The 22722-nt window shown below is 44.3% G+C and overlaps 1 protein-coding gene and 1 pseudogene across 2 annotated transcripts in view; both read left to right on the top strand.

Annotated features, from left to right (window-relative positions):
• The first annotated feature begins 4432 nt into the window (after window positions 1–4432).
• Window positions 4433–22722, top strand: part of LOC147458588 (uncharacterized) — a 56907-nt gene continuing 38617 nt past the window's right edge. The window contains exons 1-2 of the mRNA XM_086513246.1: window positions 4433–4722; window positions 5274–5461. The gene's annotated coding sequence lies outside the window, so the exon portion shown is untranslated. The remainder of the gene's footprint in view (window positions 4723–5273; window positions 5462–22722) is intronic.
• LOC147458589 (uncharacterized) lies at window positions 5798–7451 on the top strand (annotated as a pseudogene). The gene is made up of 3 exons (XR_015188250.1): window positions 5798–6622; window positions 6868–6910; window positions 7002–7451. The product of XR_015188250.1 is annotated as an uncharacterized LOC147458589 (transcript).

Below are 22722 nucleotides of genomic sequence, written 5' to 3'. Positions count from 1 at the left end.
GGAGATGGAACAAGAAAATCAAGCAGCAGATCAAAGACTTCAAAGAGCTGAAGAAGAATACAAGAAAATCAGCAAGTCATTGACAGATGCAGAGAGGAAAAGGGACAACCTAACCCTACAACTTGCTCAAGAATCCAAGGAGGTGGAAGCCCTGAGGAATGCCAAAGAGAAGGTAGAGAGAGAGAAGGAGGCGAGCCAGGATGAGGTAATAGAGCTTAAAGATCAGATTAAAGTCAAAGATCAAACCATCTGAAGGTTGAGGGCATCTCCTGCCAGAGTCAGAGCTACTAGCTCAACTCACACTACTTCAGAGATTGATTTTTATGAAGAACAAATGAAAGAGCTCCAAAAGAAGAACATTGGAGAAGTGGCAAAGGATGATGTTGGCCAAGGGGTCATTGGTCATGCAAAACCGCCTAGAAGAAGAAAATTAGGCCATTAAGAATAAGCTAGAAGCCATAAAGAGAAAGCTTGAGGAGGTGAAAAATATAAATGCCGATCTGAACGACCTCCTTGTAAACATGGGAGAGCAAGCGGAAAAAGAAAAGAAAACACTACAGAAACAGATAGAAGAGCTGAGATGCCACAACAAACAGAAGAGCAGTAGTTTAGCACTGGACCAGCAACCATGGAGGGAATAGACATTGAGAATGTGGCAGATCCAGTGGACACAACCATGCAAGAGGAAATCCTTGTGGGACCCTCTCAAGAGCCACAAGATCTGACACAAGAAGTATCGAGAGAAGTTGCAAAAGGCCATAGAAGCGGCAATCAAAGACACAGCAAAAGAAGCCTTGGAATGGGAGCAGAGGGTCTTTAAATCAATGACTATTCAGAAGATAGATGCTAGCAACCTTCGACGTGAATGGCTATAGCCCTCTCTCCCATATCCTTTGCTAAAATATGAAGCTTCCACGACCAACAAGCGGATCAGAGAGGAGCCAATAGTGCCATTGTACAAAGAAGACATCTCCAAGCCTGAAGGAGTCAAGCTGATAGTAGACTCTCAACCCAGGTGGAGAAAGGCATGGCTAACAAAGTATCCTCAGTATCTAATCCATCTGGTAGAGGCACCTAAAGTGATCAGAGATAACCTCAGTTTCTGCCCTCTACCAACGATGAGGACATGGAAAGCCCATGAGTTGTTGCAGAGAATCCAACCCACTTGGCTAAATTACCCGAAGTTTCCAGGCTCGAAGGCAGGCGAGAGAATAAGTGAGCAATACATGGTGAAAACCCTAACCTATCTTGCATAATGATGAGAAAGATTTGTAAAACCCTTTTGGCATTCTTCAAAACATTCAAACCAGGCCAGGCGATAGACGGTATCTTCTTCTCTCAAGATACATACAGATGTGCATACAATCTGTCTGGTCAGCCTTCTCATGAGGTGATACATGCATTGTATGAAAGGATTATGTTTTTGCCATCTTATCACCTCCAGGCCTTTGAAGAAGCCTTCTACACCGGCTTCTTCACAATCAACACAGATATATTCGGCCCAACACTACTGGCTCAACATGCAAGATATGAGTCACTTCTCAAGATGAGACAAAGCCTACACTGAAGAAGCAGCTCAACAGCCATGTCGGGGACGACATGAACAAGGAGGGGGGGAGTGTTAGCGGCTGGACACACCCTACGAAAAATAACTGCTCGGTGGAATATTATTTTTTGTAATTATTCATTTATTGAGAAAACTTGACATTTCACCTTTGTAAATATTGGGGCTTACAGAAGTTTCCAGATTGTATCCCATTTTTGACATTTAGATTGAGTAGATGGATAAAATTGGAACATTAGGGTTTGAGATTTTAAGGTATTTATACCACTTTTTGACCTTAATGGGAAAACCTTTGCCATTTAAAAAAAGTTAAGTCTGTGAGTGAGCGTAGTGTGTGTGTGTGTGTGTGTGTGTGTGTGTGTGTGTGTGTGTGAGAGAGAGAGAGAGAGAGAGAGAGAGAGAGAGAGAGAGAGAGAGAGAGAGAGAGAGAGAGAGTTTCATCTTGACGCTACGTGCGCACCGATAAGTGCAGCGTGTTGCCCCCGACGAGAGCTATGCATCAATACTTACATTGCGGGCGTCCGGTCCGGTTCTGCGAGCTCGACCTACGAGCTTCATCTCGTGATTCGGTGAGCATACGTTATCCGTTTTCGCATTTCAGCATATCCACGCGTTCACATTGAGTAGAGCTACACATTAGGCACTTTAGCAGGCCATACATGAGTTCCGTGATCTTGAAGGCGATATCATCGTACCCGGTGAAGGCATCTTGATGTGTCAGAAGGTCTGCAGAGAACACAGTCTCTTGTTCGAAAGCGTGGGATGGTGATGAGGCGGCCATTGAGACAAGGATCCCGCCTTCTGTGCCAAGGTTATCAGGGTCCTTGCTTGCCTTGAAAGTGTTGCATGGGGTATAGATTCGGCTCTCTAGCACAGATTAGACCTTGTCAGGGCTTCTGCGAGAGCTCCACATTGACACCACAAGCGTGACTGATGGCTGATGGCCTTCATGTGCTTGCTCTCATTGCTGAGCGCACAGGTAGCATCCATGTCCATCTCCAAAATTGCGCAAGAGAACACAATCTCCAACATTGGTTGGGAGATAATTGATCCCCCTTTGGCACCTCCCTCAGGGCGTTGAGGATGATGGCGAGCCTTGTTCTAGGTGCGTCTGCTAAAGCAGCAATGCCATCCTGAAGCTCTCCCTCCCAAGATTCAAGCTTTTGCTATGCAAACCCCAACATTTTGTGGCACCCAAGTATAATAGTGAAAGTTGAAACCACCGTAGCATGCTGGTGTAAACCCAGTACTAGGAGCTCTGCCCAGTACTAGCAGCTCTAGCTTCCATGCGTATAAGCTAATTTAGGTTTGTGTGTGTTTGTGAGGGTTTCTTCCACAACATAGGCTACTTTTGAAGTGATGGGTGTAGACCTCATTGTGTGTTGATCGTCATCGACTATAGGATTCCGTTTCATGAGTGCTATGTCACCATCATCATCTAGACGTTTCTTAACTGTCCACTATCTCCACAACCAGTGGTATAGTTTCTCCTTTGATGTTTTTTTCCAAAAACAAAAACCGAATTTTTGTCCACAAAGTCGATTTTTCATTAACAGAAAGGTAAGGCATTACTAGGGCCTCAGCTCCTTGGGGCCAGGCCGAAAAAGTGTCCCCCCAACACTAGACAAGAAGCATAAGTCCCCCCCCCCCGCCCAAACACTAGAGGAGAAAAGCAACTATATGGGGGAAGGGCACGTTCCCTACGGTTTATGGAACTTGGGTGAGGACAATACCAATCATGCTAACCGAGTATACAGGGGAAGGGCGCGCTCCCTACGGTTTATGAAACTTGGGTGAGGATGGTGCCACCTCCCCGCCATACGCAAGAATGATTTTTTCCCATGCACCCAATGCATCTCTATGCATCTACACATACTATTTGTAATTACTTTTGATTAAAACATACTTTAACTCCTACTTTCAATAGTGTGGCAAGGTCATCGAGGCTTTGAAGAAACTTCAAGGAAATATGTTACTCATACTCGAGCACTAGCCACAACATGATATTCAAGGTACACGAAGACTCCTCTTTTTCAATTTGCTTCTTAGATGTTAAAACCCTTTAGATCCGCTATGTGAATCATTTGTTTTTGGTCAATGGCCGATGCTCTTGTTTGTGTGATGATGAAGTTGTGCAAGGCTTCAGTGCTAGGTGTGGTTATTGTGGCCTTCTTATTATAGCATCAATGGAAGCGCTGATTAAGACACTGCTATGAGGTGGCTTTAAGTAGAGCCAAGCACTGTGTTGGCATTGTTACTGAGTGATAAAGTAAAAGTGGAAGCACATCCAATATTGGATTCTGAAGCAGCTATAGTAATCTGGCTACATGCATAGGACATGGTAGTGTTGGCAAAAAAATTCTCGTTGGTTTTTTGTGATGCAAAGCTTTGACTGCTTAAACTGAGGGACTGGGTGGGGTTAACAACTACCAATCGGAACAACAACAAATGGGCTTGTTTAGTAAAGCAATTGTTAGATTGCAAGCATAGAGTGGGTCGAGTAATGTCTGGAATTGGGCAAAAGATTGTAAATGCTAGAGTAGTATCAAAGGTGGATGAGGAGGAGATGGAGGAGCACCATCTCTTCTCTTCCCACGTGATCAAGATAGATACCCATTCGTGACCGCCAACGAACTAGTCGCACAATTTAAGCCTAATTATAACATTACATCCCCCCTTTAAGAAGCCTCATGTTAGGGTTTCTTAATTCCCATTTCTTAATATGAGTTTATATATTTTGTACTCCCAGCCTAGCATTGGCTCCTCCACGAGCCTCCAGTTAATCCACATGCGAATGCAATCACTATTTACAACCTAATAACCCTCGCACGTTCTACCACATCCATCAACAAACAAAAAGTTAAGTGATCTAATCAAGGCACATTAGTTGGTTCATCTCTATTGTCTTGATTCTGCGTAGCTTATATTTTAGATGTTTAGTTGTGAACTCCAGAGCTAAAGGGAGAAAGAGCGCTTGGTGCTCGCGAGTCGCCAATTCTCTCCTGCAATCTAATCAAGGCACATTAGTTGGTTCATCTCTATTGTCTTGATTCTGCGTAGCTTATATTTTAGATGTTTAGTTGTGAACTCCAGGGCTGAAGGGAGAAAGAGCGCTTGGTGCTGGCGAGTCACCAATTCTCTCCTGCAATCTAATCAAGGTACATTAGTTGGTTCATCTCTATTGTCTTGATTCTGCGTAGCTTATATTTTAGATGTTTAGTTGTGAACTCCTGAGCTAAAGGGAGAAAGAGCGCTTGGTGCTCAGGAGTCGCCAATTCTCTCCTGCAAACAGCTACTCTTTATGTGTCTCTCTACACAGCAAAGTATTCAAAACACAGATAATGGATTTCTGTGCACTATTTTTGTTTCTCATGCTGCCATGCCATGCCATGCCATGCCATGCCTTAATGCACATTCAACAATATAATGGTTTTCTGTGCACTGTTTTCTATTTTTTGTACACACACACAGAGCTAAAGATAGAAAGAGCATGTGGTGCTTGCGGGTCGCCAATTCTTTCATGCAGACAGATACTCTCTCTGTCTCTCTCTACACAGCAAAGTATTCAAAACACAGATAGTGGTTCTCTGTGCACTGTTTTCGTTTCTCATGCTGCCATGCCATGCCTTAATGCACATTCAACAATATAATGGTTTTCCTTGCACTGTTTTCTGCAGAAAAAAAAAGCTCACGTTATTTTGTGTTACAGTCTTATACAATGGCAGGAGCAGGAAGAGGCCATAGCCTAGGTGCTTCCCCTCTCGCAATGGTAGGGAGGGGCTCAAGCCAAAGTGGTTCCCCACTTTCAGTGGGAAGAGGAGGGTCAAGTGGTTCCCCGCTCTCTCCCAAGCAAGGGGCTTCTAGCCCTTCGTCGGGACAACAATCCCCCCAAAAGAGGTGCATGATTTCTCCTTTTGCTGTGATGATGGAAGACTTTTAGCTATGCAACCTATTCATAGAAATTGCTGTAAAGGACCCCAGGAAGGAGAATCCGGTGGACAAGTTTGCCGAAGGCCGCATGGATGTTGAGGCAGTGAAGGCTTTTTTTTGTTGGGCCCCTGGAAGGGCCATCAAGCAAACCCTCGAGGCATTTAAAAACACTATGGGCCAAGAGCTTACGTACAGGGCTGGTTTGTGTCACTTGTTCCCCGCCTTTTGGATGCTTTCCAAGAAGGCTACTCAGGTTGTTGATGTGGGAGAAGAGTACCAGGAATCTGAAGGTTGTGATGCAAGTGGAGGGAGAAGTCAATCCCCGTATCTTCACCGCACATTCATGAGTACGGGGATGTGCTAGAGGGGAATTAAAGCATTGACTTTCTTGTGCAATCGGTTCCATGCAAGAACGTAATCGAGAGACGAGAAGAAATGGAAGCGTGGGGCACAAAGGTGGACTTTGAGGATGCTGTGGAGATAGCACGGCATGATAGCCTCAACTGGAAAAGTCTTTGTCTCATCGACGGAAAGGATGGCACATTGGCGAAGATGTGGTTGGAAAAATTTTCCTTCCAAATAGGGATGTATGATGTACAAGTAGTGAGAGACAATATTTACAAGGGCTTTGTCAGGCCCTTTTACGGCCTTTGTGTCACTGACAGGGAAAGGAGAGGGGGGATGGTGGATCCCTTTGGGGTCATCACCCTCAAAGACAATGCCATAACAGATGATAGCTTGAAGAGTTTTGAAGCCCAACAAAAGAATAGATTTGATTGGTTTAGGAAAAAGGGGGCACCGGAAGCAGTCAACAAGAAGGCTCCGCTAACTCGACAACGGTTGCAAAAAGTACTAGCTAGAGCTCATGAAAGGTATTACTTGAGCGGCGTCCCGGATGGGGACTATGTAGTTGGTTTCTACTACATTGACCACGAGGAGCACACATGGGATGGCAGCATGTATAAGCTTTCTAGCAAGGATCCGCTCTCTAGTGGGACTATCAAGCTACTGGAGGGGTTGCTCCGCATATTCGTGGGGGACAAAGTCCTCAAGTGGAGCAAGGAGATAATCATGGAGATGCTGAGAGATGCAAGAGGCGGAGGAGGAGTGGTGTGCTAGAAAACAAAGGTAAATTCTCCACCTCTTCTTCTGAACTTCGCGATGATTACGGGTCGTAAGTGGGGATCATAATTATTGCTTTGAAACTTTTTCGCCGAACTAGAATATTAGTTATTTAATATGGCTGTGTGAGCTTTTATCCTATGTAGTAGTGGTCTTAGAGCTTGTATTCAGATATTCATGGAGTATGAGAGGGTTTTCTTGCTTGAGAAATTTGAGCAATTTATTCTTAATTTGTGTGTCTGTTGTTACAGCCTTGGGTCATCTCTCGCATGCAGGAAGGAAAAGCACGAAAAGGTCTGTATATCTTTTCAGTGATTTGGAAAGGTCCGTAGTATCGCATACTAAGCTTTGAAAAAAGCCTCTCCTTTCCCTTTTTCTTTCGTAGGCATGCCTTCTCAAAATGTAAGATCACCCAATCATCCTCCTTCAGTTTCAACTGGCGATGATGGCGATCTGCTGCCTTTTTCTGTCGTTCTTGAGACTTCTGCAAAGTCTCGCGAACCTTGGCAAAATCCGTATCCAAATCTTGCGAATATTCATCCGCTTCAGATATCTAATCTTTCGTGCTCAGGAAGGATGGAACCTTCGCAACACAATCAACAATCTCAAATGGCGTCTTCCCCGTCGCAGAGTGTATCTTGTTATTGTAAGCAAATTCCACCAAAGGTAAGTTCTTTTCCCTTTGAGTCTTCATTCGAGATACAAAACTTCAATAAATCTAAAACCACTGAATTGGCAATCTCAGATTGCCCGCCAGTTTGCAAGTGGAACGATGACAAGAAATGCAACCGCGTGCCAATGTTCTCCCAAATTTCCTTCCAAAACAAACTCATAAATTGGGGTCTCTGTCGGAGACAATCATCTTAGACGTGCCATGTGATTGGAAGATCATCTTGATCATTCTGTGTTCTTGGGAGATAAAAAATGAAATCCATTTCAATATTTTCCCAGGGGCGGGTGGGTATGGGTAAAGGCTGTAACACTTCCTGTGCCTTATGCCTATCAAACTTGACCTTCTGACATACTGCACACAAACTCTTCCACATCCTTTTTGAGTCTCAGCCAAAAGAAATATCTCTCTACCCCTTCATGGTGGTAGCAATGCCGCGGTGACCCGTGAAAGGTGGACAGTGGCATTCAGTCATAACCTTTTCCCGTAACGGCTGTGTAACGCACAACATAGTCTTTCTCATCAAGTAGCCTTCCCGAAGGGAGTATCCAGCTACTGTCTCCCCATCCCGTATCCGTGTGAAAATATCTACAAAATCTGTATCTGTGGCATACTGATCGACCATATCCTCGAAGCTCCTATGATGTATCGCGGAAATAGCCAAAACCAACAGCTTCCGAGACAAAGCATCTGCCACCACATTCTTCTGTCCCTGCACATGGACAATCTGGAAGTGAAACTATGACAAGATGTTCGCCCACCGCATCTGCTTTTCCGAAAGCTGATTCTATAGCAAGAAGTAGTGCAAACTCTGATGGTCAGTAAAGACAGTAAAATCCGCTCCAAGTAGGTAATTCCGCCACTGAGTAAGAGCATGGATAACCATCAAAATCTCTTTCCCATATATATGTGCTGTCATCTCCGGCCTAGAGAAAAATTGGCTCTCGTAAGCAATGAAATGGCCTTCTTGCGTGAAGACCGCACCCAGAATACGACCATAAGCATCACAAAATACTCTTAATGACTTCTGCAAGTCCGGCAAAGTCAAATCTGGTCCTGTAGTCAATTTCTCTTCAATGTCTGAAAGGCAGTCACCTCTGTGGATCCCCATGAGAAAGGGACTCCTTTCTGTATCAAGATATCCAAAGGGGAATCAACCTCTGCAAACTTTAGAATGAACTGTCTGTAGTACGAACACAGTCCTAAGAAGCTTTCAACTTCATGAACATTCTTCAAATCGGGCCAATCACGGATAGTGTCTATCTTGGCCGGATCCAGTTTCACTCCTGTTGTTTGCTGGGACAAAGTGTCCCAAAAAAAATGTATCTCTAAAGCATACGATCTCTGTGTTCTGCTTCATTCTTGGAGAAAACAATGATATCATCAAAGAAAGTGCCAACAAATAGCCTGTACTCTTGAAAAATCATGTCCATCATCCGATTAAATGTCGCAAGAGCATTGGTTAAGCCAAAAGACATCACCAAAAACTCAAATAACCCAAAAGTCGTCCAAAAGGCTGTCTTGTAGACGTCTCCCGACGCGATTCGGATCTGATGATATCCACTCTTCAAGTCAATCCTGCTAAAGCACGAGGATCCTTGTAACCTGATGAGTATATCATCGATCCTAGGAATCGGAAATTTGTTCTTGATGGTGATTTTGTTGAGAGTGCTATAATCAATGCACATTCTCCACGATCCGTCTTTCTTCAAATCCAACAACAGTGGAGAGAAATACGGTGAAGTACTATGCTGGACAAGACCCTTTTCCAAGAGGTCTTTCACTGGGTTCATAATCTTTTCATTCTGTGCTCGACTCACACGGTAAGGTGGCTGGTTCGGTGGTGTGCTTCAAGGTATCAGATCAATGGTTTGATCTTCAGGCCCTCTAAAAAGCAATCGGCATGAGTGTGGAGAAAAATCTTGGCGTTCTTTTGATCAGGTCAAAACATATTCAATTTTTATCCATCGTTCAGTTCTCTCCCAAAAGAATGAGTAAGAAACTGAAGTTCATCAACTACAATGTCTAAGCCCTTCATTTATCAAAGTCGCTTTCTCGGCCCGGTAGTCAACCATGGCGTAGTTCTTGTGGTACAAAGGGATCCTGAGTTGAACGTCACTTGCGTGCCCTAAACACCCCTGTCAGTGCAAATGAAGTTTGCCAATGCTCTGTGTAATGGCAACATCCCATCCGGGTGCCAGTCGAACTATCTCCGCTTGTGGCGTCAGTTTGTCGGGCGTAATTTCCAAATCGAGCCGCCAATTCCAAGTGAAAAGAAGTTGGCCTTGGTTCCATCAAAAGAGCTTCCTGATCCTCCACTTTGCCCCAAAATCGGCAAAGTTTGTACTTTCATTCATTAGATTCGGTGCAGGTCCCACGCCATGTGGTACCAATTCTGCTTTTCTATCTGCCTTTTCTGCCACGTTCCTCAGCTGCTCTTGAACTCTCAGGCCTGTCATCGTCTTTATCATTCTATTCTTTCTGTGCCTTTTTAGGACTTCCCTCTCTGATAAGCGAGCTCTCTTCTTAGGATAAGCTTAGGTCATGCATACTTTTTCTCTGGGTTGCTCTTTTTCTTTCTACTTTCATTCCCAGAAGTCTGTTCGGCTCGTTGTGTCATGGCCTCATCTGTGGGGTAGGTCAGACTGCCAGAGTGAATGGAAAAGCCCCGCTTTGCATGACTCATCAACTCCTGAATAGAAGCTGACTTCTGTTCCAAGAAGTGATCTCGGATCTCTGTAGGTAGACCCAAGATGAACCTCTCAATCTGTTCTCTGAATGAGATCTTCTTGAATGAAGAGGCGGGTAGAAAAGAGCTTCAAAATCTTTCTCAATAAGCATTGATTGTATCTTTCTTGGTCATTTGAAGATGGTTCCAAGCATCTCGTATATCTGGTTCATATTCTTGCATCAACCAAGAAGAAATAAAAGCTTTTTAAATTTAAGCCATTTAACTGGAGCAGTCTTGTTTAAAAGAAGCGTGGACCACCAAGTACGAGCATTCCCCTTAAGGTAAGAGGTAGCTCTCCGAATCTTGGAGTGCTCTGAATAGTGTCCTCCCACGAAAGCAATATCAAACTGCTGTATAAACGACAAAGCATCTGAATATCCTGAAAAAGTATCAAACTTGATCGAGTGGCCACCTTCCTTAAACTCTCAGAATTTCTTTCTTTTATCATTGAGAAAGTCATACTGGTTGGGTTCGTAAAAATTCTTCTTGTTCGCATAGAAGTTTCCTTCATCAAAATTTGAGCTGTCTGTACACGAGTCCTAAGTAGAACTATCAGTCTCTGGGCAAGATTTAGTCTTCTTTGCCTTTTTCTTGCCCTTTCCGAAGCTTTGTTTCTTGCTTCACTTTTTACCTTTTCTGTCTTCTTCGCTCGAATCTGAAGAGCTAGAAGAACTGTCAGAAGAAGAAGACAAAGAAGAAGAACTGGGTACTCCTTCAAATCGAACACGCTTCTTTTGTTTCTTTGCCTTGTCAAAAGTCGACTTACGACCCAAATATCCTGGGAAGTCAGTGCTTTTCTTCTGCTTTTTGCCATGCTTTTTGGCTTTCTTTTGCGCGTCGAAAAGCTGAGCAATCCGTGCATCAACCACCTCTTCTCTGAATACTGTTTGTGATCAGAAGGTTTCTTGAGAGCGGGTTTCATGGTGTTGTAGTGGTTTTTTGCCACTGTGCATGCATTTCATGAAAAGAAGTCTCACTCATATATTTTGCCAATTTTGGATCCTTCGCCAAATTGAGCATCATCTTTGTTGCATCGCCGATCAATTGGCGATGCTTCATCTCTCTTTGCTCTGCTTGAATAGGCTGAGGGCCATACTCTAGAATCTTTGTTGTGATCCCTGTCCTCATCTCTAGATGCAGAGGGAGTCGATTGATCCTTGCGTGAAGCCATAGGTGCCGCGGAAAAAAAATTGGGGATCGGATTTCCCATAGAAGAGAAATCAGCTGTGCTCTGATACCACTGTAGCAAACTTGGACACTCCAAGTCAAGAATCAATCGCGACAGCACCAAATAACCACTTCAAAACAATTCACATATCACAATAGATTCACTGGCCCTACGAAGTTTCGTGCCTAGAGATATTGGCCCCAAAGACTCGCGCCCCTTTCGATATTTCTTTTTGTATTAATCAGTTCAAAGTACAAGAGAGTGGCTCGGGTTTCACTCTCAGACTCTGCGTCCAGAAGCTCTGAGAAGTGAGGCCCTCACCACTAATTTAAAGGTTACAAGGGATGCCCAAAAGCAGAGCCCCAAAAGCTTGAAAGCAAAAGCTCTTTTCCCTCTCTCACAGAGAGCTTCTAAAAGCAAAAGCAAATTCTCTCTCTCTTTCTCATTGCGTAGAGAAAGCTAAGATTTGCGTTGCTCAAAAAAACCAGAACAAATTTTTAAATTTGTTTTCACCTCCGTGATTTGCAAAAATTAGGGTTTCTAGCAATTAGGATTTGCAGAAATTAGGGTTTCGAGTAGAAATTAGGGTTTTCTCATAGCGATCAATGAGGACTAGGCGGATGATGCTAGGAAAAAATTTGGGCTCACTCGTGCACCACTAGCTGCTCGTCTAGTGCGTGGCCGACAAATGATCGCTTTCACCGCTTTCCCAACCGATCACTTGCCGAGTCGCCTTTTGGGCTTGCCAAAAAAAAAATCACCTTGAGTCACTATGCACACGTGCGCTCCGGTCCTTCTGAGCTCCGGATGTGTCTTTCTACAGGATATGCCACACATGGTGGGCAATGGTCCACTTGCGAGGCACTTGACGCTTTGATGAATCCGTTTTGTGGGTCTTTGCCCTCATTTTTGGAGAAACTTGATGAGCGCGATCTCTCGACTATGGGAGTAAGCCCTTGAGGCTTTAGAAAATAATACAAGGGGTATTAGTTTTCTCCAAAAAGTAAAAAAAAAAAATCAACCTACAACGATGTTTCGTTTCTGCTGTGTGTGTGTGTATCGATACATACAGGGGAGGGCCTGTTAAGAAGCTATGGAACCCCTCTGTCTCATTAGCGCTAGATCTTCTCTCTCTCTCTCTCTCTCTCTCTCTCTCTCTCTCGGTCATTCTAAAAAGGGTGCTATGCCTGCAAAATTGGGCCCCCTCTACTGCTCACATCCTACAATTTTCTGAATTGTGTGTGTGTGTGTGTGTGTGTGTGTGTGTAACCCACACAGAAATTTCTCCTTTCTTGCGACTGCAGGTCCTATTGGCTGTAGGTTGAATTCGTTGGTGAACCTGCCCTGCTTAGTGTTCCCAATTTCAAAAAATGTCAATTTTTTTATTTTTCTCTTCTCTTTCTCGCTCGGATATTTGCTCCAGTGCCCAATTTTTTGCTTCTCTTGCTGACCATGTTATGGGATGTTAATTGCAAGAACTAATTTCTATTGAATTTTGTGCAGCAGATGAATGAGAGAGATAGTCTAGCCTTGACACGAGGACATTTTGGCGCTCAATGCATGTAGATGTTCCTTTTCAAGAATACACCACCAAGAATTTGTCTTGAATCTCTTTTGAATGTAGTTGGAGAGTGGCTACCACAATCCCCATACTTACGACTTCTATTCTAGATGAGAGGCAAATATTTGTCTGAATTTTATAAATATTTGGCTTACTTAGAAGTAACCACATGCCATACGGCATGCCATTAGTCATGGCATTGTCATCAATCTCTGCCATGACATTTAACTTAATTCCATCCTTGGCACTTAACAAAAATCTGATCCTCACTTGGCTTTGCTAGCTCCTTTCAATTGATCTTTGAATCTATTGTAAGCTCAGGTTGAATCCTTTGGTCAATTGGGACAGTTGCTGGGGTCTCAATTTGAAACTGTGTCTCTTTTGCTTTTGGCTCTTCTATGGTTGATGCAGTAAAGTAACTAATCTCTTCTTGGGATGCAATGTGCACCGTGGCCATCAGTTCACATTGCTCTTTTGGTTCTTGTAGAGGTTTTTCTTGAGTTAATTTAGCTTCTATGTGAACGTTTTCTTTATATGAGTCAGCCTCTAACTCCATTAATGCCAATGCTCCTTCACTATTCACATTTGTAACTAGATTATTTTGCAGTAGCTCCTGCTTCACCATCTCATCGCATGATACTTCTTTTGAAGAGACAAAAGATATACATGGAAACAAATCCCCCCTTGGAGTGATGCAGTGAATGAGAACGAGCACTTAGTTATAGGAAGGTTCCATGTCCTAAGGACAACATCAATCCACAAAGAAGAGTAAGCCCAAAGCTTTGCGGAAAGCTTTGAACTTCTTACGAGTCAATGCCTTTGTGAAAAGATTTGCAAGGTTTTCTTGTGTTGGCACATAAGCCAAAGCATTTTAAAACAATTTTAACCATTTTGAAGCACCTTCAAGCACTTGCAGGAGTTTGCAAGTGCTTGAAAGTGCTTCAAAGTGCAAAGTGCTTGCAAGTGCATAAAAGTTAGGCACTTTTTAGCACTTGCATGCATTTGTAGGTGTTTAAAAGTGCTTGAAATTGCTTGTAGGTGGTTAAAAGTGTTTGTAAGTGCTAAATAGTCAAGAAGTTTTTAGCACTTGCAAGCACTTTTATCCACTTTTAAGCACCTGCAAACACTTGCAGGCATTTCCGTGTGTTTGAAAGTGCTTGCATGTGCTTAAAAGAGCCTATAGGTGGCTGAAAGTGCTTGTAAGGTCAAGCACTTTCCACCACTTTTAGGGTTTTTTTAGCACTTTATACACTTTAAAGACAAAAGGCTAGAGTACCTTCATGGCTGACACCTCCTCCTTCATCCTTGCAGCATCATTGAATCCAAAGGACATGGAGAGTACCCTTGTAAGGGCTCCGATTTCAGCCTCCTTTTTGGCAATCGCAGCTGCGTTTTCTGTTGGAGAGGCTTTCAGTCTCTCCACCTCCACTCTGAGGCTCTCCACCTCTACAAGGATGGGTGCACAAGCTAAGGAGGTACCTCGTTGCGCAACCATAAGTCCCGCTTTTCAGCCAAGACTATCTTTGCAGAGTTCACATTATCTCCTGCCTTCACTGCCTGCTTCTCAAGGTCATCGGCAAGATTATCCACCCATGCTATGTAGAGGGGCTAAGAGGTTGTCCACATGTGTTGTAGACGGAGGCTAGATGTCATAGGACCGTCCACGACATACTCTGTCAGTCCTCCAAATGTGGGGGCTTCCTTCACGCCGTATTCGGACATGAACTTCTGTATTTTTTGATTGAGACCCCCTTTCTGGCTCTTCACATTCTCTAATACTTGATCCCCAAACAAAGCAAATGCAATATTGTGACTGTCGGGGTCTGCTTTGGCAACATTGCAGTATTCATATGCAAAGCCCCTCGCAAACCTTGTCATTAACTCGCCGTTGGAGGGGGCAGCCTGATAGACCTTCTGATACAGAAGCTTGCATGCATCGTAAAGGTGGTCATGCACCTAGTGGTGGAAAGTACCGGATACTCCACCGATGCTTCAAGCAAAGCCATGGAGAAAAATGATTTGCAGCCAATGCTGAAAAATAGGATTTGTTGCTATGCATTGCCATGAGGTTCATAGACACGACCAAAACACAATGTAGAACTCACCTTTCTGAGCATATTTTTCAGCTGACAACCCGCATTCGGAGAGGGAAGTTTTGATGGTCGTGTCTGTTGCAGGGTCTGCAGCATCGTGTTGGTTGCAAGGGCCTGTTATGTCGTGGTTGATGAAGACGCCTGCTGTGTCGTATGTGTTGTGGGGGTCTGCTGTGTGGTGGTTGTTACGGGGGTCTGCTATGCTGTGGTGTTTGTTGCAGGGGCCGCCTGCTATGTGACCTCCATGCTCTGAAACGGGTTCTTGCACTTCCTGGAGGGAGTGTTCTTCTTGAGAGTCATCTCTGCAGATGGTGTTGATGCAGCCTTTATGCTTTCGTGCGATGAAGATGCAATGGGGGCCAGAGCTCGATGGGTGCAATGGGGGCTAGAGCGCGACGGTTACAACATGCAATGGGGGGAGCATGAGCAATGGGGGAAGCACAAGCTATGGGAGCAGAGCGAGCATACACGTACAGGCGGGTGTCTGAGTGACAAGCTTGTTGCGTGAGAGGAGAGGACAAAAAGGACAGGGAGTGTAGGCCATGATGACTGTAAGTTCAAAAAAAGGAGACCCACTCTAGCCCATAATGACCCGCATGCATCTAGATTCTAGGTACATAAATTATATTGCATGAAAATTTATAATTTTCCTATCCCTCTTTTCCCAAATTTGAAAAGCGTTGAATTTACCTCCTTCTAAGTGCTATTGGTGGAACCACCAAAAGGTGCAAAAAGTGGTACCACCTAAACATGCTTTCACCCACATACACTTCCTCAAATATATTGCCAATCAAGAAAGCTGTAAAAATGTCTGATTGATGTACATCCCATCCAAAATGAGCTGCCAATGCACAGTAGTCATACGACAAGTGGGAGAAAAAGTCTTTTAATAATCTATGCGTTTTTGCTGTGCACAACCTTTTGCAACAAGTCGAGCCTTATAATGATCAATCTCACCATCCAACTTACGTTACTTAAAAACCCACTTTGTACCAATGGCCTTTTTGCCAGGAGGAAAATCACATAAAGTCCATGTGTCATTTTCAATAAGTGCATCATATTCTAATTGCATGGCAGCCATACAATTTTTTGAATTTTGTGCTTCATCAAAAGATAGAGGTTCCTCCACATCACATAGACTAGAAACAGTCAAAGCATAGCAATCTGACGCATAAGATGCATGGCGAGAACCCAAACGAGTATGGTTAGAGAAGATGCTGTAAAGAATGAGGATGCAAGAGAGCTACACAAGACAAGCACAAAGCACACAGAGATGGAAAGCTTCTTCTTCTTCTTCACAGAAAAGAGAGTACAAAATGACTAAGTGCTAAAGCTGAAAAGTAGCACATATGTACATGTGGTCACCAAGTGTGAACTCGCTAGAAGCGTACTAGGCTGGCACTATAAGTGTAGTCCAGGTGTAGAATCACTGGCAGAGATCCTCCGTGTCGGTCACCTAACGCGCCAGTGAGTAAATTCCGTAAGCGGCCAAGACCCGTAGTGGATGCCAGCTCAACGTGTAGAGCTCGACATCTCAACACTCCCCCTCGAGCTCTGCATGTCGCAGAGTCCAAGCATAGTCCGGAAACGTCAAAGCTTCTCAGCTTCGAGGGCCTTGGTAAAGATATCCGCTATCTGCTCCTGTGTGCTGACGTAGACCAAGTCGATGTCGCCCGCCAACACTTGCTCTCGAACGTAGTGATAATGGACCTCTATGTGTTTGGTCCTGGCATGGAACACTGGGCTCGTAGCCAATTGCATGCTGCTGAGGTTGTCACAATGGATGAAAATCTGCTGGTCCACCTGCACTCCCAAGTCCTCAAGTAATGTGCGTAGCCAAGCTACCTCGCACGCCGCAACTGCTGCACCTCTGTACTCGGCCTCTATGCTCGATAAAGCAACTGTAGGCTGCTTTTTGCTGCTCCAAGTAACAGCAACACTCCCAAAAGAGAACATGAAGCCACTCGTAGATCTCCTATCAACAATGCTACCTGCCCAATCTGCATCTGTATACCCATACAATGCTAATGGTGCATCTGATGCATAGAACAATGCGTAGTCAAGAGTACCTTGCACATACCTAAGTGTGCGTCGTACTCCATCCAAATGTGGCTTCCTCGGAAGCTGCATGAACTGACTCTCCAAGCCTATTGTGTAGCTCAAGTCTGGCCTCGTGATAGTCAAGTAGATTAGACTACCCACAATCTTCCTGTACATGTTGACATCCTCAACAACATCACCCTTCTCTGCACTCAGCTTTGCATTCACATCCAAGGGAATAGAAATTGGCTTACAATCAGCCATACCATACTTTGACAACATGTCCAAAGCATACTGTCTCTGCGATAGCCATACACCCTCTGGAGTCCTGATCACCTCAATGCCAAGAAAGTAGCGCAACTCGCCTAAATCTTTCATTTCAAACTCCTGTTTGAGAACCCTTCACATGGTCAATCTCCATAGCATTGTCACCAACAATAATAAGGTCATCTACATATATGGTAATGACCACAATCCCCACATCACTCTCACGTACATAGAGTGAATGATCAACATGAGATCTCCTAAAACCAATACTGACAAGATACTTGGCAATCCTGTCATACCATGCTCTAGAGCCCTGCTTCAAACCATACAAAGCTTTGAGAAGTCTGCATACATAATCTGGGTAACCTGGATCGACATAACCAGGTGGCTGATCCATATACACTTCCTCTTGCAACTCACCATTCAAGAAGGCATTCTTTACATCCATTTGATGCATAATCCATCCTCTAGATGCAGCCACTGCTATGACAGCTCTCACAGTCGTCATCTTTGCCACTGGAGCAAAGGTCTCCTCATAGTCTATGCCATACGTCTGTGCATAACCCTTTGCGACCAGCCTTGCCTTGTGACGCTCAATGTTACCATCAGCCTTATGCTTGGTTTTATACACCCATTTACAACCAATAGCTTTCTTGCCACTTGGCAATGGCACCAACTCCCATGTGTCGTTTGCTTCCAATGCAGCCATCTCTTCATTCATTGCATCATCCCAATGCACATTTCCAACTGCATCCTCAAAACATGTGGGCTCCACATCCTGTATCACCTTAGCCATGTAGGCTTGGTGATACGCTAGATACCCATCATAAGTCAATTTCTCAACTGGATTTCTGACTCTATTAGATCTGCGCGGTCCTGGGTCACTCCTTTGCCCTCTAGCATCTTCTTGTACTTTCCTTACACCAGGTGTCCTGACAGCCGGAATTCCAAATTCCTCATCAAGACTTTGTTCAGAACCATCTGAATCCATGTCTACATGTGAAAAACCTGATGATGCATCAGCCATAAAGGGAGGTTCATCAACCTTTTCCTTTCCTTTTCGTGATACATTCTCTGTACCTGTTGGTGGAGTAACCTGCGTACGTAGTCTACCATTCCATGGTTTCTCAACAGAGCCACGAGAAGAGGACTCTTGTGGTCCACTCAAAACCTGTGACTATGGCCTCACATTTTGTACAACCACATCATCTTTTACATCAGCCCCAATAGTGCCATGTGCATTACTGTACCAGCTGCTCATCTCATCAAAGACTACATCTCTGCTTACTCATAATTCTCGTGTAGTAGGATTGTAGCACCTGTACCCCTTTTGTTCAAGGGAATATCCCACAAGAATTCATTTCTCTGCTTTAGGATCCAATTTCCTACGCAACTCATCTGGTACATGCACGTAAGCTATGCAGCCAAACACTTTCAAGTGTGCCAAATCAGGCTTTGTACCTGTAAACTTTTCCTCAGGTGTTACATCATGCACCGCAGCTGTAGGTGTCCTGTTCATAATGTACGCAGCTGTATTTACGGCTTCAGCCCAGAACTGATGAGGCATGTTCTTCTCATTCATCAATGCACGTGCAACCTCTGCAATGTGCCTGTTTTTCCTTTCTGCGACCCCATTCTGTTGTGGAGTATATCTGCATGTAAACTGCCTACGCATACTATGCATTCGCAAAAAATCTAAAAAATCATTGGAGAAGTACTCTCCCCCTCCATCTGACCTCAATGTCTTGATTTGCATATCTGTCTCCTTCTCAATCATGACTTTGAAGTCTTGAAAGTGACCAAACACTTCACTTTTGTTACGCATGAAGTAGACCCATACTTTCCTTGTATGGTCATCAATGAAAGAGACATAATACCTGCAACCATGTATACTTGCAGTATTGGTTGGACCCCAAACATCTGTGTGTACCACCTCAAGTGGATTTTTACATACATTGCGCTCATGTGGAAATGAGCCCTTTGACCGTTTTCCAAACTGGCATGCTGCACACACTTTATGCATACCATCCACCTTGAATTTGGGCAAACCTTTTACAATCTGTTTTGATTGCATGCTGTGCAATCTCTGCTCATTGACATGGCCAATGCGTTTGTGCCAAATGTCAACATCAGCCACAACACCTGTGCCCTGTGCAAATAATGAAGCTTTTACCTTAGGCATGTCTACATTCAGCGTAAACATTCTGCCCACACATTTGCCCTCTGTGATCAGCTTACAGCCATTCTGGAAATCTTCTACATAACAACCATTTGGATTGAAGCGAACCTGCAAACCCTGCTCAACCATTTGTCCAACAGAAACAAAATTCTTTGTAATGTTTGGGACATGAAGTACATCTGCTAAGTACTTTGATTTCCCACTCTTCGTATTTAGAGGTATGTCCCCTACATGAGCAATGGGGTGAGCTGTGTCATCTCCTGTCTGCACATAGCCTGACACATCTGGTTTGTGCATATCTCTAAACCACTCTCCACGAGACGTCATGTGATTAGAGGCACCTGAATCCACATACCAAACATCATCTTGGGTGGAATTCTCTGCAGTCATTGTATTCATTACATGTTGCATAACAAACATGCGCTCGTTTTTGTTGTCATCTGCATCTTTGCTAGTAGATGCATAGTTGCCCTGTTCTCTCTTTCCACTTGCTTTTCCCTTTGGACAGTCACGTGACATGTGACCTCTTTCACCACAAGTCCAACATTCTCTGCTATCTGGAGTATGTTGCTGCCTGCTTGATCCTGCACCACGACCTCTTTGACTCCCCTTGCCTTGAGACTGGTTTCCCCTGCCACCTGTATTGTTTTGATTTGATTGACCTTCCAGAAATTGGCCCCTGCAGCCCCTTGGGCCTCGACCACGACCTCTACCTCTACCTCTGTTGGAGTTAGAATAGAAGGCCTGTTCAGAATTATTTCTGCCATGAGAAGAAGATGTGTCAAGGTTCTTCTCCTCAAGAATAAGCATAGAAATCAAATCTTGGAACATGGGGATGTCGTCTCTTGTATTCATGGAAGACCTAAAATGTACATACTCATCTCCTAGACCATCCAAGCATGCACGGACAATGTCATCGTCTTCCAGTGAGACTTTAATAGATCCAAGAGCCTCAATGATACTTTTGATCTTCAAGGCATAATCATTGATTGAGAGGTTGTTCCTCTTAACCTGATTTAGCTCCGATTTTAGTTGAAGCTTCCTGGCCTTGGTGTTCACCTCGAACACTCTGCCTAAGTTTCTCCATGCAATGGCGGGGGTTTCAGCATCCTGTAGATAGCCCATCATGCCATCTGTGATGCTCATAGAAAGCCAATACATCACTTTGCTCTAGCCTTGTTGCCAGTCCCTCAAAGCTTTCCTTTGTTCTGCTGTAGCATTTGCCTCGAGAATCTCGGGTTCCTTTTCATTGTCTCCTTCTACATAGTCCCAATAACTTTTTCCTTTTAGGAAATTTGTTATTCTAAACTTCCATGCAGGGTAGTTATTTTTCTCAAGCTTCTCAGTAACAATCTGACTGAAACCGTCAGACATCTTGAAGCACTAAGACAAAATAGCTGCAATCTGTAAAAACCTGCAAATCTGCTGAACCTGCTATCGTGGTACCTATAACGCTTTCTACACTCAACGAGTGTCCACAATCAAGCGTACATACAACCACTGTACTTGTACAGTAAATCTCTGTATACTGCACTTTGGAGACCTATTCAGAAACTTGTGCGAAAAACTTGCATCTGGTCGTGGATTGCGAACGAAGGGATTGTGATGCTCTTGCTCTCTTAGCCTCTCTTGCCTGCACCAGGCTCTCATACCATGTAAAGAATGAGGATGCAAGAGAGCTACACAAGACAAGCACAAAGCACACAGAGATGGAAAGCTTCTTCGTCTTCTTCACAGAAAAGAGAGTACAAAATGACTAAGTGCTAAAGCTGAAAAGTAGCACATATGTACATGCGGTCACTAAGTGTGAACTCGATAGAAGCGTACTAGGCTGGCACTATAAGTGTAGTCCAGTTGTAGAATCACTGGCAGAGATCCTCCGTGTCGGTCACCTAACGCGCCAGTGAGTAAATGCCGTAAGCGGCCAAGACCCGTAGTGGATGCCAGCTCAAGGTGTAGAGCTCGACATCTCAACAGATGCATCCAATTTACCATCACTCAAAATATGCACCATCCATTTTGGAATACCTCTAGTCTCTCAATTCTTAGCCCTTTCTTCATCAAGTGCATCATGCACATCTGCATCAGTAATAGGCTGATATGTAACATTTTCAGAAACCCCCATAGGCTGTACATGTGCCTCATTCGAATTTACATTTAAATTTCCACCATTAGAAAGAGGCAACAAACTATCATAAATGTCTCCACTGTGGATTGCATGTACAATTGATGGAAAGACGAGGACTCCACCAAGGGTGTACGTGTGATTGTAATCGAGCTGCTAGTAGAGATACGCCTCGAACTTTGCCTTGGAGGGGTTTGCTTGAAGCTCAGCCATACATGAGCTCCGTGATCGTGAAGGCGATATCATCGTACCCGGTGAAGGCATCTTGATGTGTCAAAAGGTCTGCAAAGAACCGAGTCTCTTGTTTGAAAGCGTTGGATGGTGATGAGGCGGCCATTGAGGCAAGGATACCTGCCTTCCGTGCCAAGGTTATCAGGGTCCTGCCTTGAAAGTGCTGCATGGAGTATAGATTCGGCTCTCCAGCACAGATCAGACCTTGTAAGGGCTTCTACGAGAGATCCACATTGACACCACAAGCGTGACTGACGATTGATGGCCTTCACGTGCTCGATCTCATTATTGAGCACAGAGATAGCATCCATGTCCATCTCCAGAATTGCGCAAGAAAACACAGTCTCCAATGCTGGCTTGGAGATAATTGATCCCCCTTTGGCACCTCCCTCAGGGCGTTGAGGATGATGGCAAGCCTTGTGCTAGGTGCGTCTGCTAAAGCGGCAATGCGATCCTGAAGCTCTCCCTCCCAAGCTTCAAGCTTTCGCTATGCAACCCCCAACATTTTGTGGCCACCGTAGCGTGCTGGTGTAAACCCAGTACTAGGAGCTCTGCCCAGTACTAGCAGCTCTAGCTTCCAAGCATATAAGCTGTATTTTAGGTTTGTGTGTGTTTGTGAGGGTTTCTGCCACAACATAGGCTACTTTTGAAGTGATGGGTGTAGACCTCACTGTGCGTTGATCGTCATCGACTATAGGACTCCCTTTCATGAGTGCTATGTCATCATCATCTAGATGTTTCATAGCTGTCCACTATCTCCACAACCAATGGTATAATTTCTCCTTTGACATTTTTTTCCAAAAACAAAAACCAATTTCTTGTCCACAAAGTCGATTTTTCATTAACAAAAAGGTAAGGCATTACTAGGGCCTCAGCTCCTTTGGGGCAGGCCAAAAAAGTGTCCCTCCAACACTAGACGAGAAGCATAAGTCCCCCCCCCCCCCCCCCCCCCCCCCCAAAACACTAGAGGAGTAAACCAAGTATACGGGGGAAGGGCACGTTCCCTATGGTTTATGGAACTTGGGTGAGGACAATACCAAT

The sequence above is a fragment of the Adiantum capillus-veneris genome, chromosome 5 (assembly GCF_014529385.1).
Source record: "Adiantum capillus-veneris isolate H3 chromosome 5, ASM1452938v2, whole genome shotgun sequence".
Classification (NCBI taxonomy): Eukaryota; Viridiplantae; Streptophyta; class Polypodiopsida; order Polypodiales; family Pteridaceae; genus Adiantum; species Adiantum capillus-veneris.
This window is presented reverse-complemented; position numbering and strand designations above follow the sequence as displayed.